This window comes from Macaca fascicularis, chromosome 7 (genome assembly GCF_037993035.2).
Source record: "Macaca fascicularis isolate 582-1 chromosome 7, T2T-MFA8v1.1".
Classification (NCBI taxonomy): domain Eukaryota; kingdom Metazoa; phylum Chordata; class Mammalia; order Primates; family Cercopithecidae; genus Macaca; species Macaca fascicularis.
The window spans coordinates 170,116,576-170,134,975 of NC_088381.1; the positions used below are offsets into that span (position 1 = coordinate 170,116,576).

At 49.1% G+C, this 18,400-nt stretch overlaps 1 non-coding gene across 1 annotated transcript in view; it reads left to right on the forward strand.

Moving 5' to 3' along the window:
- Positions 1-18,400, forward strand: part of LOC101925930 (cytoplasmic dynein 1 heavy chain 1) — a 93,997-nt gene that overhangs the window by 51,550 nt on the left and 24,047 nt on the right. The window contains exons 35-49 of the transcript XR_006699912.2: positions 2,003-2,230; positions 2,746-2,976; positions 3,238-3,378; positions 3,640-3,873; positions 3,962-4,168; positions 4,257-4,378; positions 5,214-5,379; positions 7,744-7,907; positions 10,333-10,462; positions 15,229-15,362; positions 15,829-15,943; positions 16,045-16,206; positions 16,281-16,495; positions 16,599-16,803; positions 18,189-18,362. This is a non-coding gene — a transcript (cytoplasmic dynein 1 heavy chain 1). The remainder of the gene's footprint in view (positions 1-2,002; positions 2,231-2,745; positions 2,977-3,237; positions 3,379-3,639; positions 3,874-3,961; positions 4,169-4,256; positions 4,379-5,213; positions 5,380-7,743; positions 7,908-10,332; positions 10,463-15,228; positions 15,363-15,828; positions 15,944-16,044; positions 16,207-16,280; positions 16,496-16,598; positions 16,804-18,188; positions 18,363-18,400) is intronic.

Sequence of the window (18,400 nt, forward strand, 5' to 3'; positions counted from 1 at the left end):
GCAGGAAGACAAAAGCCCTTGCTCATGTGTGATGCTTAAAATGGACAAACAAAATGAATAGTGATTGGTGCAAAGAAAAAAAGAAATGGAAAGTGAGCTGTCAGGTGTTGGTGGGGGCTGGAGGTTAAAATGTGAAGCCTTCCCTGTGAACGTGGTTTGAGCAGACACAGGGGAGTGAGGGATTAGGTTCCAAGGCTCCCAAGTATTCTGGGCAAAGGAACACACAAGCAGGAGTAGCAGGTCTGGGACAGGGGCCGGTGTGCATGAGGACAGCAAGGAGCAGTCAGCTAAAACAGAGAGGACTAGGGAGGACAAGTCAGGGCTGAGACCAGAGAGGAAATGAGCCAGGTCAGGGGCCCTGGAGGTCATTGTGGGAGTGTGAGTTTGTACACTGGGCAAGCTGGGATCCATGGAGCAGCCTGGCAGGAGCGATGTTCCGTGGTGTATGTCCACAAAGATCCGTCTGGCTGCCTTTTGGAGAATGAAGAGGGCAGGGTGAAAGCCAGGAGGCCAGTTGAAGGCTGCCTCAGTCCTCCAGGCATCAGGGACGGGGTGAGCTGGCAGCAGCAGAGGTGCTGCTAGGTGGCTGGCTGTGGTCGGAGTTTAAAGCATGCATGGGATTTGCTGATGGACTAGATGTGAATGTGAAGGAAACAATTCAAGGATGATGTGAGGTTTCTGGCCTGATCAGCTTATGAGCCTTCAACAACAAGGCTTAGGATTGGTATTTATCTCAGCTTCAGGAACCAGCCATGGATTCTGAGTACTGTCTGAAAGTGCACTTACTCCAACAACTCGAGTTCCGCTCTGACAGCTGATCAGTAGAGTCTAACTGTTGTCAGAGGAGATTGAGCTCCTCGTTACAGCTCCGGGGTTAAGACTCGAGTCCGACCACCTGCTTTGAATCTCAACCACTGACTAGCAGTGGGACCCCAGCAAGTCACCTGCGCCATCTTTAAACTGGAGGTGAGGCCGGGCACAGTGGTTCGTGCTTGTAATCCCAGTACTTTGGGAGGCCAAGGCAGGTGGATCATCTGCGGTTAAGAGTTTGAGACCAGCCTGACCAACATGATGAAACCCTGTCTCTACTAAAATGACAAAAAACGAGCTGGGCGTGGTGGCGCATGCCTATAATCCCAGCTACTTGGGAGGCTGAGACAGGAGAATCGCTTGAACCTGGGAGGCGGAGGTTGCAGTGAGCCGAGATCACACCATTGCATTCAAGCCTGGGCAACAGGAGCGAAACTCCATCTCCAAAAAAAAAAAAAAACACTGGAGACACAGCATGCCTGCCTGGTCATGCCTGGTCAGGTTGTGTGAGACTGGAGGGATCCAGGCCCAGTGCGTACCCAGGACGCAGTCACTACTGACATCACCCTTGGAGGGGCTGTTGCTTCTGTGCCCTCAAGAACAGTGGGAAACCTTAAACACGGTGGTCTGCCCTGCTCTTCTCCCTGGCACACACACTTGTCCTGCCCAGATTCCTGTAGAGAGAATGGTGAATACTGTAGTGATGTGAGCTGTAGGTGTTGTTTTTTTTTTGTTTTTTTTTTTTTTGTTTTTTTGTTTTTTTTTTTAGTAGAGACGGGGTTTCACCATGTGTGCCAGGCTGGTCTCGAACTCCTGACCTTGTGATCCACCCGCCTCGGCCTCCCAAAGTGCAGGGATTACAGGCATGAGCCACCACGCCCGGCCTGTTTTTTTTTTAATAAGTGCAGAAAAAAAATTTTTTTGAGACAGGTTTTCACTATCACCCAGGCTGGAGTGCAGTGGCATGATCTTGGTTCACTGCAACCTCCACCTCCCAGGCTCAAGTGATTCTCCTGCCTCAGCCTCCCAAGTAGCTGCAATTACAGGCACACGCCACCATGCCCGGCTACTTTCTGTATAGGAAAATTAAGTTTTAAGTCACCCTTTCAGTGTGTATATAGGTGAAAGAATCTTAATGTCCAGGTTTTTTCTAAACCTATGTCATTAAATCTGCTTAATGTTTTCTTTCAAGGTGAGAATAATGTTTGAGGTACAGGACTTGAAATACGCGACCTTGGCCACAGTGTCGCGCTGCGGCATGGTCTGGTTCAGTGAGGATGTGCTGAGCACCGACATGATCTTCAACAACTTCCTGGCCAGGCTACGCAGCATCCCGCTGGATGAAGGGGAGGATGAGGCACAGCGGCGGCGCAAGGGCAAAGAGGATGAGGGGGAGGAGGCCGCTTCCCCCATGCTGCAGGTACGCCCAGGTGGGACCCACACATCATGACGCGAGGGTGCTAGGATGTTCAGATGTGGTCTCACTATGTTGCCCAGGCTGGTCTTGAACTCCTGGGCTCAAGCAATCCACCTGCCTTGGCCTCTCAAAGTGCTGGGATTACAGGCGTGAGTCTCAGCCAAGTGTTGTGTAATCAATGTTGTCTTCCGCCAGCTTAAACAAGGAAGCCCGGCTGTAGCAGCTACAAATGTTAAAAGTCATGTATGGGAAAATTTACCGAATTCTTTTCATTATCTTACTTTTCTCTACAAATTGATGGAAGACTGCTCTTTGCCATATTCAATGGGAAAACCAAAGTTCCTGGGAAGCAGGGTTTTTGAGAACCACCAGGGTGAAGGAATGAGGATTGGTCACCAAAGCTTCATCCAAAATTAGTTTTCCAAGGTCATATGACCTTCTCCTGGGACCAGGTTAGAATCCATGAAACACGCCTGCCTTTTGAAAGATAGTTAAGTATCACTCATTCCACTTTCCAGATCCAAAGAGATGCAGCCACGATCATGCAACCGTACTTCACGTCCAACGGCCTGGTCACCAAGGCACTAGAGCACGCCTTCCAGCTGGAGCACATCATGGACCTAACGCGCCTGCGCTGCCTGGGCTCGCTCTTCTCCATGCTGCACCAGGCCTGCCGCAACGTGGCGCAGTATAACGCCAACCATCCCGACTTCCCCATGCAAATCGAGCAGTTGGAGCGCTACATTCAGGTCAGGGGGCATCAGGGGCTTCACAGAGCTCACCACTGCGCCCGACCACAGGTCCGAGGACCTCTGAAATGCTGCACCTGTGTGGAGGTGCTCTCTCCTAAGCGAGGGCAGAGCCTTCGTTGAGGGGCTAGGAAAGGTGCAGTGGGTGTCTGTGATGCAAGAAAACTGGGAACCACTGTCTTTTTGTTAATTTTGCCGTAAGTGTCTTTCTTTTGTTGTTGAAATTTTGTAAAAATCAAAGTTTAATTTCTCTTTTAATAGCGATATCTGGTTTATGCCATACTCTGGTCCCTGTCTGGAGACAGCCGGCTAAAAATGAGAGCAGAGCTGGGTGAATACATCAGAAGAATCACGACCGTGCCTCTGCCCACTGCGCCCAACATACCCATTATCGATTATGAGGTGAGCATGCGGTTACAGCCCATGTTGATTTAACTCGTCCTGGAACAACCTGACCATGGACCTTGAGTATTTTTTCTTTTCATTGTATTCCTTTTCGTAGAAGGACTTTATCCTTTTAGTTTCATGTGTTAGCAAAGAATGCAGATTAGCCTGACCAATTCCTTCCTTATTCTGAAAGCTCAAGTTTGTGTTCAGGTAAGCAAACCTCGTGAGGAGACACCTTGGTTCCAGCCTGACTCACACTTCCATCTCTGTGTGTAGGTGTCCATCAGCGGAGAGTGGTCTCCGTGGCAGGCCAAAGTGCCTCAGATTGAAGTGGAGACGCACAAGGTGGCAGCCCCTGACGTCGTCGTGCCGACACTGGACACAGTCCGCCACGAAGCCCTCTTGTACACTTGGCTGGCCGAGCACAAGCCCCTGGTCTTGTGTGGCCCTCCGGGGTCTGGCAAGACCATGACACTCTTCAGCGCCCTCCGGGCCTTGCCTGACATGGAGGTAAAGAGGCCAGGAGGTGGACAGCAGAGCTTTTGGTGTTGAGCGGGGGGTTGGTCTCACAGTGTGGTTTTGTGTCTTCCCTCCAAAGGTGGTGGGTCTCAACTTCTCCAGTGCTACGACGCCAGAGCTGCTTCTGAAGACTTTTGATCACTACTGCGAGTACAGGCGCACGCCTAACGGGGTTGTTTTGGCTCCTGTTCAACTTGGAAAGTGGCTGGTGTTGTTCTGTGACGAAATCAACTTGCCAGATATGGATAAATATGGGACGCAGAGGGTCATATCCTTCATCAGACAGGTTTGTTTCTGTCCACAAGGCCCTTCCTGCCCCACAATGTCTCTTGTTCACGTTTTGCTCCTAATGTAGTACCTGTCCATTCCTTCAGATGGTGGAGCACGGAGGCTTTTACCGTACCTCAGATCAAACGTGGGTGAAGCTGGAGAGAATCCAGTTTGTTGGGGCTTGTAATCCCCCCACAGACCCTGGAAGAAAGCCCCTCTCACACAGGTAAAACAGCTTGGTAGACTGCTCTGCTTCACACACACACAGCTCCAGGATTGCTGTACACACAGCTCCAGGATTGCTGTACACACAGCTTCAGGATTGCTGTAAACACAGCACCACAAAAACCTGGTTTTGAGAATAAAAACAATACTGCTTATCGTGGGTTCCTCTTGGGTTACTTCTCTGCTGTAATGCCAGAAAAACAAGTTAAAAATAAAAGCGTTGGCCAGGCGTGGTGGCTCAAGCCTGTAATCCCAGCACTCTGGGAGGCAGAGGTGGGCAGATCACGAGGTCAGGAAATCGAGACCAGCCTGGCTAACACGGTGAAACCCCATCTCTACTAAAAATACAAAAAACTAGCCGGGCGAGGTGGCGGGCGCCTGTAGTCCCAGCTACTCGGGAGGCTGAGGCAGGAGAATGGCGTGGACCCGGGAGGCAGAGCTTGCAGTGAGCCAAGATCGCGCCACTGCACTCCAGCCTGGGCGACAGAGCGAGACTTCATCTCATAAAATTAAATAAAATGAAAGCATTGATCTCTTGGTAGTGATGAACTGCTCCAGACTCATCTGTAGAGCCAAGATGAGGCTGAAATAAGCCTCGGTTATTTTCTCATCTTTGCTGGTTTGTTTTTCAAGTGTTTTCCATCGACTGTTATATGTCGGACCCCAAGCCTGAGCAGTGTGTGTGTGATCTCAGCTAACACTGATGTCAAGTCTGCATAGCTGGGTTAGGAAGCGACCTCCAGACAGGGCCCTGGCAGGGCGACTCCACTGGCACACTGCCCCTTCCCTGGAGCCGCTGTCAGGGAGGGGCGCTGAGCTGGGCTGTCTGTGCACAGGTTCCTGCGTCACGTGCCTGTCGTGTATGTGGATTACCCGGGCCCCGCCTCCCTCACACAGATCTACGGCACCTTCAACCGCGCCATGCTGAGGCTCATTCCATCCCTGCGGACATACGCGGAGCCGCTCACTGCTGCCATGGTGGAGTTCTACACCATGTCTCAGGTACGCAGAGTTTCTTTGCTCTTCCAGAAATTGTTTTCCTCTCATAATGAAGGCACTCTGTTGGCCAGGTGTGGTGGTTCACACCTGTAATCCCAGCATTTTGGGAGGCTGAAGTGGGTGGATCCTTTGAGCCCAGGAGTTTGAGACCAGTCTGGACAACATGGCAAAACCCTGTCTCTACAAAAAGTACAAAAAATAGGTGGGCGTAGTGGTGCATGCTTGTAGTCTCAGCTGCCCAGGAGGCTGAGGTGGGAGAGTCGCTTGAACCTGGAGGCAGAGCTTACAGTGAGCCGTGATTGTGCCACTGCACCAGCCTCGGTGGTAGAGTGTGAGACCCTATCTCAAAAAAAAAATGAGGGCCGGGCGCGGTGGCTCACGCCTGTAATCCCAGCACTTTGGGAGGCCGAGGCAGGCGGATCACGAGGTCAGGAGATCGAGACCACGGTGAAACCCCGTCTCTACTAAAAATACAAAAAATTAGCCGGGCGCGGTTGTGGGCGCCTGTAGTCCCAGCTACTCGGGAGGCTGAGGCAGGAGAATGGCGTGAACCCGGGAGGCGGAGCTTGCAGTGAGCCGAGATCGCGCCACTGCACTCCAGCCTGGGCGACAGAGCGAGACTCCGTCTCAAAAAAAAAAAAAAAAAAAAAAATGAGAACTCTGTTGAAAAAGATTGGACTTTATTCAGAGATGTTATCGAGCCGAGAGACTTTCTCCAAGGTCTGTCATCAAAGTCACTTTTCTCTGCAGGTACTAAGACTGCTGCCATTTCCATGTTTAATCATTATCCGATGCGTGCGTACGTATGTGTAGATCATTATCCGATGCGTGCGTACGTATGTGTAGATCATTATCCGATGCGTGCGTACGTATGTGTAGATCATTATCCGATGCGTGCGTACGTATGTGTAGATCATTATCCGATGCGTGCGTACGTATGTGTAGATCATTATCCGATGCGTGCGTACGTATGTGTAGATCATTATCCGATGCGTGCGTACGTATGTGTAGATCATTATCCGATGCGTGCGTACGTATGTGTAGATCATTATCCGATGCGTGCGTACGTATGTGTAGATCATTATCCGATGCGTGCGTACGTATGTGTAGATCATTATCCGATGCGTGCGTACGTATGTGTAGATCATTATCCGATGCGTGCGTACGTATGTGTAGATCATTATCCGATGCGTGCGTACGTATGTGTAGATCATTATCCGATGCGTGCGTACGTATGTGTAGATCATTATCCGATGCGTGCGTACGTATGTGTAGATCATTATCGATACGTGCGTACGTATGTGTAGATCATTATCCGATGCGTGCGTACGTATGTGTAGATCATTATCGATACGTGCGTATGTATGTGTAGATCATTATCCGATGCGTGCGTATGTATGTGTAGATCATTATCCGATGCGTGCGTATGTATGTGTAGATCATTATCCGATGCGTGCGTATGTATGTGTAGATCATTATCCGATGCGTGCGTATGTATGTGTAGATCATTATCCGATGCGTGCGTATGTATGTGTAGATCATTATCGATGCGTGCGTATGTATGTGTAGATCATTATCCGATACGTGTGTATGTATGTGTAGATGATAAGAACAGAGGCTGTGCAGTTTCTAAGTGTATAGAAAGGCTGCGTATCTGCCAGATTGCTCTCAGGATGGTGGGACCAGCTACACTCCCACCAGCAGCACCTGCTTCCCTGTGTTCTGCAACATTTAAAAAAGAGTCATTAACAAAAATGTCGTTGCCCATTTGGTGAGCAATGACTCTCGTCGTTGCTGTTGGCATTTCTCTGTTGAGCCTCCCATGGAGCGCTGGCTGCAGGGATGAGTGGGAGCCGCCGACCGCCCCGCTGTGTCTCCCTCGCTCTTCATGCTTTGGGGCGGCTTGCTTGTCATAGGTGGCAGATGCTTTTTCCCAGTATTTAATTTTAAGCATTTTCAGAAGGATTTTTTGTAGTTTCGTTGTTTAAATGTTTAAATCATGAAACAAAATGTATTTCAGCATAAAGTGAGCAGCTTGAATCTAACTTTGTTCTGGACGGTTATCCAGTTGTTCCAACGTTGTTTACTCATGTGGAGACGGAGTCGCGCTCTATTGCCCAGACTGGAGTGCACTGACACAGTCTAGGCTCACTGCAAGCTCTGCCTCCTGGGTTCAAGCGATTCTCCTGCCTCAGCCTCCCTAGTAGCTGGGACTACAGGCGCCCGCCACCATGTCCAGCTATCTTCTTAAATATTTCAGGGTCTGGGTTCTTTAATGTAAACATATTTTGCCGCATTTTACCTTTTGACCACTTCTCTGTGTCTTAAGATACTGACATGTAACTTCCATTTTTCTCATTCCCTTAGGAGAGATTCACCCAGGATACACAACCTCACTATATCTATTCGCCCCGTGAAATGACTAGGTGGGTGAGAGGCATCTTCGAAGCGCTGAGACCTCTGGAGACCCTGCCTGTTGAAGGCCTCATTCGGATTTGGGCACATGAAGCTCTGCGTCTCTTCCAAGATAGGTAAGGGAAGCCGAGGATCCAGCTGGGCTCTTTGCAGGGGTGGCCTGCTTAAGTTAGAGCCAGGTGATGCCAGTGGTGGAAGGAGCGTCAGTCAGGGCAGCCTCCCGCCTGGACACTGGTCACAGTCGCCCCAGGGTACCAAAGTCACAGTGCACTGAATGCACCAGCTGCCCACCACTGTCTGCTTACGCAAGGCACTTTCATAAACCTTGTGGCCATGAACAGGGTACTTTTTTTTAAAGATACACCATAGAAGTCAAAAAACAGGGCACTTTAATAAACCTTTTAAACTGTCAGGTGGGACCACACAAGGTAGCAGCTGCCTGTGATAACCTTCCCAGAGCACGGGTTCACTGCTGAGTTAAAAGGCCTCCCAACAACTGCCCACTGTACATGCTCCATAACCACCATCCCTCTTCCTGACTCTCAGCCTGTGTTCTCATCAGAGGCTTTGCAGCTGGAGCCCTGGGGCACTGGTTTTCTCTTTTACCTGTTGCCCACTTGGATCAATTCTTGTTTTGTAAGTTTTGAGTTTTTCTAGTTAAGTGACCAGTACTTAAGGGAAAAAAATCGCTAACGGATGACTGATCAGCATCAACTGTGTAGGTTTTGTGGTTTGAATCGCAGTAAGATGACTTGGCAGATGGTGCCCTCCAGACTAAGAAATGCTTAAGTATTGGGCAGCTGTGCTTCTGGACCAGGTGTCGTCCCACAGGTTTTCCTATCATTACTGTACAAGAGGTCTCAGAATACTGCCTAGTTGTAATCGCTGGCTTTCAAACCCGACCCCTTGGGGTTCTTGGGTAATACTGGGCACATTACTGAGAGCCACTGTAAGAGATGAGCAGGCAAGGCTGAGTACAGAGCGTGTTGGCCGTGGCAGCCCTGTTTTTATTTTTTATTGGAGTTCTGCTGCTGTTTAAACGGTCTTTGGTTGTTGCTGTGTCAACTACCTTCACTCTCCCCTTTTCTTTTTTTTTTTTTTTTTTTTTTTTTTTTTTGAGACGGAGTCTCGCTCTGCCACCCAGGCTGGAGTGCAGTGGCCGGATCTCAGCTCACTGCAAGCTCCGCCTCCCGGGTTCACGCCATTCTCCTGCCTCAGCCTCCCGAGTAGCTGGGACTACAGGCGCCCGCCACCTCGCCCGGCTAGTTTTTTTTTTGTATTTTTTAGTAGAGACGGGGTTTCACAGTGTCAGCCAGGATGGTCTCGATCTCCTGACCTCGTGATCCGCCCGTCTCGGCCTCCCAAAGTGCTGGGATTACAGGCTTGAGCCACCGCGCCCGGCCTCCCCTTTTCAATTAAAAAAAAATTGGCTGGGCATAGTGGGTCACATCTATAATCCCAGCACTTTGGGAGGCCAAGGCAGGAGGATCCTGGAACCCAGGAGTTCAAGGCCAGCCTGACCAACATAGTGAAACCCCCATCTCTAAAAAAAAATGAAAAATTAGCCAGGTGTTGTGGCATGTACCTGTAGTCCCAGCTACTCGGGAGGCTGAGACAGGAAGGTCGATTGAGCCTGGGAAGCTGCAGCTACAGTGAGCCATAATTGTGCCACTGCATTCTAGCCTGAGTGACAGAGCAAGACCCTGTCTCCCACAATATAATTTTCACAGATTTCTAATACCACAGAGAATTTTGTTTAAATTCAAATGTAGCAATAGCAGTTGTGCTTACAAATTCATATTGGCTTCAGTAAGTAAGTATATACCTGCCTTCAGTAGACCCTCACCTGGTAGCCCGCATAGGAGATCTTACAGTCAGCTTCTCGAAAGGTCCTCACACGGCAGGGCAATCACAGTCTCACCTGCTTGCCTTGTAGTAAGTAAGTCTTACACCTCTAAAACTACATACATCACAGTTCCCTTTTTTTGTTTGTTTGTTTGTTTGTTTTGAGACAGATTTTTATATTTTTAGTAGAAACAGGGTTTCACCACATTGGCCAGGCTAGTCTCGGACTCCTGACTTAAAGTGATCTGCTTGCCTCTGCCCCCCCAGAGTGCTGGGATTACAGCTCGAGACTAGCATGGCGAAACCCCATCTCTACTAAAAATATAAAAATTAGCTGGGCATGGTGTGGCACACACCTGTAATCCCAGCTACTCAGGAAGCTGAGGCAGGAGAATCGCTTGAACCTGGGAGGCAGAGGTTGCATTGAGCCAAGATTACACCACTGCACTTCAGCCTGGGCAACAGAGTGAGACTCTGTAAGTAAGTAAGTAAGTAAAGTAAATAAATAAATAAGTAAATAAAATTTCAGGTTGCCTAAGCTGTCATGAGTTCAGCTTCTTAGGTTTGTCCATGCATAGTAAAGGAAGATGTGTGATAAAGACTGCATCCTTTGGAAGAGCCCGCAGCACCCACAAACATGGTGCTTCTTCATCGTGGCCTGTAGTTACCCAAATGCACGTGCTGCTCTCCCCACAGACTCGTGGAGGATGAGGAGAGGCGCTGGACTGACGAGAACATCGACACGGTTGCTCTGAAGCACTTCCCTAACATCGACAGAGAGAAGGCAATGAGCCGGCCCATCTTATACAGCAACTGGCTGTCAAAGGTAGCAGACTCGCAGTGTTTTAGACGTCCTTCTTGTTCTGCCATCCCTTTCTAATTCTAACCAATTCTAACCAATTATCTTCTACTCAAAAATACCTTTGGGCCAGGTATGGTATCTCACATCTGTAATCCCAGCACTTTGGGAGGCTGAGGCAAGAGGATCACTTGATCCCAGGAGTTTGAGCCCAGCCTGGGCAACATAGTAAGACCCCATCTCTACAAAAAAATTTGAAAATTTAGCCAGGCAAAGTAACTCACGCCTATGGTTCCAGCATCTTGGGAGGCTTGAGCCCGGGAAGTCACAGTGAGCTGTGATCACACCACCATACTGCAGCCTGAGTAAAACAGCAAAACCCTGTTTCAAAAAATACTTTAAAAAACAAAACATTGGCCGGGCGCAGTGGCTCATGCCTGTAATCCCAACATTTTGGGAGGCCGAGACGGTGGATCCCCTGAGGTCGGGAGTTCGAGAACAGCCTGACCTACATGGAGAAACCCCGTCTCTACTAAAAATACAAAATTAGCTGGGTATCGTGGCCCATGCCTGTAATCCCAGCTGTTTGGGAGGCTGAGGCAGGAGGATCTCTTAAACCCGGGAGGCAGAGGTTGAGGTGAGCTGAGATTGCGCCATTGCACTCCAGCTTGGGCAACAAGAGTGAAACTGTGTCCCAAAAAAAAAAAAAAATACAATGAGGTGCAGTGGCTCACGCCTACAATCCCAGCACTTTGGGAGGCCAAGGCAGGCAGATCACTCGAGGTCAGGAGTTCGAGACCAGCCTGGACAACATGCTGAAACTCCATCTCTACTAAAAAGACAAAAATTGCTGGGCGCGGTGGCTCAAGCCTGTAATCTCAGCACTTTGGGAGGCCGAGATGGGCGGATCACGAGGTCAGGAGATCGAGACCATCCTGGCTAACAAGGTGAAATCCCGTCTCTACTAAAAATACGAAAAAAAAAAAAAAAGACAAAAATTAGCCAGGCATGGTGGCACATGCCTGTAATCCCAGCTACTCGGGAGTCTGAGAATTGCTTGAACCTGGGAGGCAGAGGTTGCAGTGAGCCGAGGTCATGCCACTGCACTCCAGCCTGGGCAACAGAGCGAGATTCTGTCTCAAAAATAAAAAAGAATAAAAACTTAAAAAGAGTCCAGCTGGCCGGGCGCAGTGGCTCACGCCTGTAATCCCAGCACTTTGGGAGGCCGAGGCGGGCGGATCACGAAGTCAGGAGATCAAGACCATCCTGGCTAACACGGTGAAACCTCGTCTCTACTAAAAATGCAAAAAATGAGCCAGGCGTGGTGGCGGGCACCTGTAGTCCCAGCTACTTGGGAGGCTGAGGCAGGAGAATGGCGTGAACCCAGGAGGTGGAGCTTACAGTGAGCCAAGATCGCGCCACTGCACTCCAGCCTGGGTGACTGAGCAAGACTCGTCTCAAAAAAAAAAAAAAAAAGAGTCCAGCTTGGGTGACAAAGTGAGACCCTACCTCAAAAAAACACTTAAAAAACAAGAAAAATCTCTTTGTCCTGAAGTGCACTACAAATGAGGCTGCTGTTACGTCAGTGATGGGCTATGGGTTTGCAGTCACTGATGCTTTAGGGCAGGAACTCCCAGGAGTATGGCTGGCTGGCTGCTGCTGGGGTTCTGACTTCTGTGTGAGGGTCAAGCCATTGGATTGCCATCCGGTAGAAGGTGTTGCTTCAGTGGGTTTACAGTGAATATCTTTGCTTCACAAATTTGTTTTCACATTCCTCACACTGAAAATAGGACAATTGTGAATAACTTGTGTGAAAATGTTTCATGTGCTAAAATACTAGATGGAGTTCACCTCTCCAGAATGGCTGTGAGTTGTCCTTTTTCTCTGACAAGGATGAGGATGTTTACTGAGTTACATTCTTCACTTGCATTTCAGTCAGTAGCCCCAGGTGATAGACATGAGTAAGAGCTTCCTTTAGGGAGCTCCCCCTGCAATGGAGGAAAGAGCGGGACAGAGGGAGGTAACTCAGGCTGGGAAGAGATTTCTGGTAGAGTGACCCTTGCATTGGGTCTTCATGTGTTTAAGTCTTCTTCAGTGGCTTTCAGTGAAGTTCAGCTTTCTCTAGAAGGGTTCACCACGTCAGGGAGGGCGTACGAGGCAGAGGGCCTGATAGGAGCCCGGAGTAGTAAAGTGGGTGTGTTCAATGTTGGTAGAATTTTCTATATATTTTAAGACTCTAGGTACCCATTCTTTTTCATATATAGGAAACATCTCCCTGTGGCTTATCTTTTTTTATTCTTTTTTTTGGAGACAGTCTTGCTCAGTCACCCAGGCTGGGGTGCAGTGGCATGATCTCGGCTCACTGCAAGCTCTGCCTCCCAGATTCACGCCATTCTCCTGCCTCAGCCTCCCCAGTAGCTGCGACTACGGGCACCTGCCACTACGCCCAGCTAATGTTTTTGTATTTTTAGAAGAGACGGGATTTCACCGTGTTAGCCAGGATGGTCTCGATCTCCTGACCTCATGATCCGCCCATCTCGGCCTCCCAAAGTGCTGGGATTGTAGGCGTGAGCCACTGCGCCCAGCCATTTTTTTACTCCTTTCTAAGATCTTTTGAAGAACAAATGTTCTTAAAGTGTATCTTTCAGGCTGGGCACAGTGGCTCACACCTGTAATCTCAGCACTTTGGGAGGCCAAGGTGGGCAGATCACCTGAGGTCAGGAGTTCGAGACCAGCCTGCCCAACATGGTGAAACCCCGTCTTGCCAAGGCGGGTGGATCACGAGGTCAGGAGTTCGAGACCAGCCTTACCAACGTAGTGAAACCCATCTCTACTAAAAATACAAAAATTAGCCTGATGTGGTGGCGCGTGCCTGTAATCTCGGCTACTCAGGAGGCTGAGGCTGGAGAATCACTTGAACTCAGGAGGCAGAGGTTGCAGTGAGCCGAGATTGCACCATTGCACTCTAGCCTGGGCGACACAGGGAGACTCCGACTCAAAAAAAAAAATTTGCCAGGCATGTTGGCATGTGCCTGTAGTCCTCCCAGCTACTTGAGAGGCAGGAGAATCACTTGAACCCAGGTGGAGGTTGCAGTGAGCCAAGATCAGGCCACTGCACTCTAGCCTGAGTGACAGAGTGAGACCCTGTCTCAAGGAAAAAAAAAAAAAATAGATGGATCTTTGAAACCCTTAATCATGTCTCTAATTGAGTTTGTGTATGGAGTGAGCAGTGGCTCCATTTTCAGTTCTTTCCTTGTGTATGCCCCTTATTCCAGCAAAGTTTATTAAATAATAATTTACTCCACAGTATCAGTCTGTCGTCATAGTTTCCCTGTGTGCATAGGTATCTGTTGGTTGCTCTCTGTGCTAAAACCACATGGTCCTGATTATGGTAATAAGTCTGTTTAATAGGGCAGGCCCAGACCAAGTGCGGTGGCTCATGCCTATAATCCCAGCACTTTGGGAAGCCAAGGCAGGCAGATCACAAGGTCAAGAGATCAAAGCCATCCTGGCCAACATGGTGAAACCCCGTCTCTACTAAAAATACAAAAATTACCTGGGTGTGGTGGCGCACACCTGTAGTCCCAACTACTTGGGAAGCTGAGGCAGGAGAATTGCTTGAACCCTGGAGGTGGAGGTTGCAGTGAGCTGAGATTGCGCCACTGCACTCCAGCCTGGTGACAGAGCGAGGCTACTCTCAAAAAAAAAATTGGGCAGGCCCTCACACCTGCTTCTTTTTTAGAGGGATCTTTCCTGTTCCAAATGAAACGCAGAATTGACTTGTCAGGTTGCACCAAGACAGTAAGCACCTCCCACTAGTGAGGTTTCGCTCGGGATTACGTTGAACCTATGGTTAAGTTTGATGGAACTGACATTTTTATGGTAGAGCGTTTTTCCCTCTGTGATCAGGGTATGTCTCTTCATGTATTGAGGTCATCTTCATTGCCTTTTGGTGAAGTTCAGTTTTCTCTATAAAAACTTTTCATGTGGCCGGGCGCGGTGGCTCAAGCCTGTAATCCCAGCACTTTGGGAGGCCGAGACGGGCGGATCACGAGGTCAGGAGATCGAGACCATCCTGGCTAACCCGGTGAAACCCCGTCTCTACTAAAAAATACAAAAAACTAGCCGGGCGAGGCGGCGGGCGCCTGTAGTCCTAGCTACTCGGGAGGCTGAGGCAGGAGAATGGCATGAACCCGGGAGGCGGAGCTTGCAGTGAGCTGAGATCCGGCCACTGCACTCCAGCCTGGGCGACAGAGTGAGACTCCGTCTCAAAAAAAAAAAGAAAAAAAAAACTTTTCATGTTTTTAGATCCAGTTCTAGTGAATTTATATTTTTTTGCTATGTTGTAAATGATACCTTTTTTTGTTGCATTTTTTAACAGTTTCTTCATGGTATGTGGAAATACAATTGACTTTGATCTAATAACTAACATTTTTTCTTTTTTTTTATTTTTTTATTTTTTTTGAGACGGAGTCTCGCTCTGTCGCCCAGGCTGGAGTGCAGTGGCCGGATCTCAGCTCACTGCAAGCTCCGCCTCCCGGGTTCACGCCATTCTCCTGCCTCAGCCTCCCGAGTAGCTGGGACTACAGGCGCCCGCCACCGCGCCCGGCTAGTTTTTTGTATTTTTTAGTAGAGACGGGGTTTCACCGTGTTAGCCAGGATGGTCTCGATCTCCTGACCTCGTGATCCGCCCATCTCGGCCTCCCAAAGTGCTGGGATTACAGGCGTGAGCCACCGCGCCCGGCCACTAACATTTTTTCTAAGTAATTTGGGTATTACTTTTTTTTCTATAGGATTACATCCCAGTAGACCAAGAAGAGTTAAGAGATTATGTCAAAGCTAGGCTGAAGGTCTTTTATGAAGAAGAACTTGATGTTCCACTGGTCCTGTTCAATGAAGTCCTAGACCACGTGCTGAGGATTGACAGGTGGGCTTTTTTGTTGTTACAGGCCCGCCTCTCCCCTAAGCTGCTCTTGAGTAAGTATGTGTGCCGGCTCACGCCAGGCCTGATGCTGTCCTACCACCTCCACCTCAGCCTTCTCTGCCAAGCAGCTTCCCCCTTCTCTTCTTTCTAAGTCCAGCTTAGCCTTCCTCAGTTTATCCCAAGCAGAACTTCATTATTCCTCCCCCCAGCACTGCATGCCTGCTATGATTAGGGCCCTTTGACCTTCTGCTAGGATTTGCATTAGTCTCATGTCAGTCTGGAGGACAGGACCGTGTCTTACCGGCCTTTGCATTCCTCCTGGACCTCACAAATGACAGTTGCTCAGCAAACGTTTAATATACGAGTTCAAGTTAAAACATGTCCGAAATACTGTAGACACTAGATATGAGTCAAAAGGGGAATGAGGCGTTATAAGCCTTAACATTGATCAGTTCTCATGATGTTTCAGAATATTCCGTCAACCTCAAGGCCACTTGCTTCTGATTGGTGTTAGTGGAGCAGGAAAAACTACCCTGTCTCGTTTTGTCGCCTGGATGAACGGTTTGAGTGTGTACCAGATTAAGGTGCGTCTGGTTGGTGGCCTCTTAATCCCAGCAACAGATTCTTGATGTGTGTGCAGAGCTCAGTGAGTAGGAACGGACCTAACTTGCCTGTGCTTCTGTAGGTCCACAGGAAGTACACGGGGGAAGACTTCGATGAAGATCTGCGGACAGTATTGAGACGCTCTGGCTGTAAAAATGAAAAGATAGCATTTATAATGGATGAATCTAATGTATTAGATTCTGGATTCCTGGAGCGAATGAATACCCTTCTGGCCAATGGAGAGGTAATCAGGTGACGTGTTGCGTTGCGTTACGTGTTACCGGGGGACCAGTAAGTCAGCCCTGTGCTGTTTCCCAGGTGCCTGGTCTCTTTGAAGGAGATGAGTATGCCACCTTGATGACGCAGTGCAAAGAGGGGGCACAGAAGGAAGGCCTGATGCTGGACTCGCACGAGGAGCTCTACAAGTGGTTCACCAGCCAGGTTATCCGTAACCTCCACGTCGTGTTCACCATGAACCCGTCCTCGGAAGGACTCAAGGACCGGGCAGCCACATCGCCAGCACTTTTCAACAGGTATGCGGACCTTTACTTGGCTCTGGGTCAGGAAAGTCGGTGTCCTTCCAAGGGGCAAAGCCTGCCCTTCATAGCTGTTTTGAAACGTGGGCCTCTTTCTCAGGTGTGTGTTGAATTGGTTTGGAGACTGGTCCACCGAAGCACTGTATCAGGTTGGCAAAGAATTCACAAGTAAGATGGACCTGGAGAAGCCAAATTACATCGTTCCTGATTACATGCCCGTTGTGTATGATAAACTGCCACAGCCACCATCCCATCGGGAAGCCATTGTGAACAGCTGTGTGTTTGTTCATCAGACTCTTCACCAGGTGGGTTCAATTTTCAGATCAACACATAAAACACAGAACTAACCATCATGCTAACATAAAACTAAATTGCTATAAAAATAGACCTTAAGGCCAGGTGCAGTGACTCATGCCTGTAATCCCAGCACTTTGGGAGGCCAAGGCAGGAGGATCGCTTGAACCCAGGAGTTCAAGACCAGCCTGGGCAACATGGCGAGACCTCATCTCTACAAAAAATAAAAATAAAACTAGCCGGGCCTGGTGGTGGGCACCTGTAGTCCCAGCTACTCAGGAGGCTAAGGTGGGAGGAGGTTACATTGAGCTGAGATCACACCACTGCAATCCAGCCTGGGCAACAGAGCAAGATGTAGACTCAAAAAACCATAAATAGACCTTAGGAGGGCACTTCATATTTGACATTGTACTGTTATTTGTAAAGGAAATAGTTGTTTCTTACCTCTTGCCTCCTTAACAACGTCTCATTCTTGTCACTGGGCTGCAAATTCTGGAGCCATCTAACACTTTAGTGCCCCCACTGACTCTGCCTCTAATAAAGTGATCTCCTTGGCCTGTTTCTCCCAGTGCTGCTGTATGTTCAGGCCCTTACTCTCTCCTGTAGACCAGGAATCAGCACACTTTCTCTTTAAAGAGCCAGATCGTAAATGTTTTAGCCTTTGCAGGTGGAGTAGTCTCCAGCACAGCTACTCAGTGCTGCCATTGTAGGGCAAGAGCCTCCAAAGACCATATATATGTGAATGGGTGTGACAGTGGCCAGTAAAACCTCATTACCGAAAAACGCAGGACTTGGCCTGCTAGCCGTATTTTGCTAATCCTTGCTATAGATTTTCTGTAATAGAAGCTTTCAGTCTACTCCTCTCTCCCGGAAGAGGTTTGTGACATCCATTCTGAGCTTGTAGGTGTCCTGCTGCCCAGTCCCTGCAGGCCATCTCCATTGCCCTTGGAATGTCTTCCGGCCCCAGCTTCCCCTGGTAGTCTGATCATCTTGCTGTGCTCCAGAAATCAAGGGACCAGAGCAGCTTCTCACGTCAGGCCTGCCTTGCCCCTTTCTTGCTTGTGTCATTTCTTATTAATAAAAGGTGGAAGCAGGCTAGCTAACCTTTCTGTAGTAACTGACATTTGTGATGCCTTTCACATAAAGTACACCTCTAAAGTTGGCATAATCACCATCCTCAGTTTAGAGAAGTTAAGGGGCTTAGAGAAGTTTGGAAGTGTAGGGGGAGTCTCGAAAGCTCTAAGTGGCTGAGCTGAGGCCCAACTCGAGTGTTCTGGCCCCCGAGGGCTGGGCTCCTTCTGTCATGTCACACCCGTCTGCCAAGACCAAACTTGTTTTCTGAGGTTAAGTCACAGAGTTTCCCGAAGAGTGAGAAGATGTAACTGTTTTCTGAAAGGCGAATGCTCGACTAGCAAAGCGAGGCGGCAGAACTATGGCCATCACCCCTCGCCACTACCTGGACTTCATCAATCACTACGCCAACCTGTTCCACGAGAAGCGGAGCGAGCTGGAGGAGCAGCAGATGCACTTGAACGTGGGGCTCAGGAAGATCAAGGAGACAGTTGACCAGGTGCGCCACAGGCACAAATTCCTCACGGGAGTGAGCTG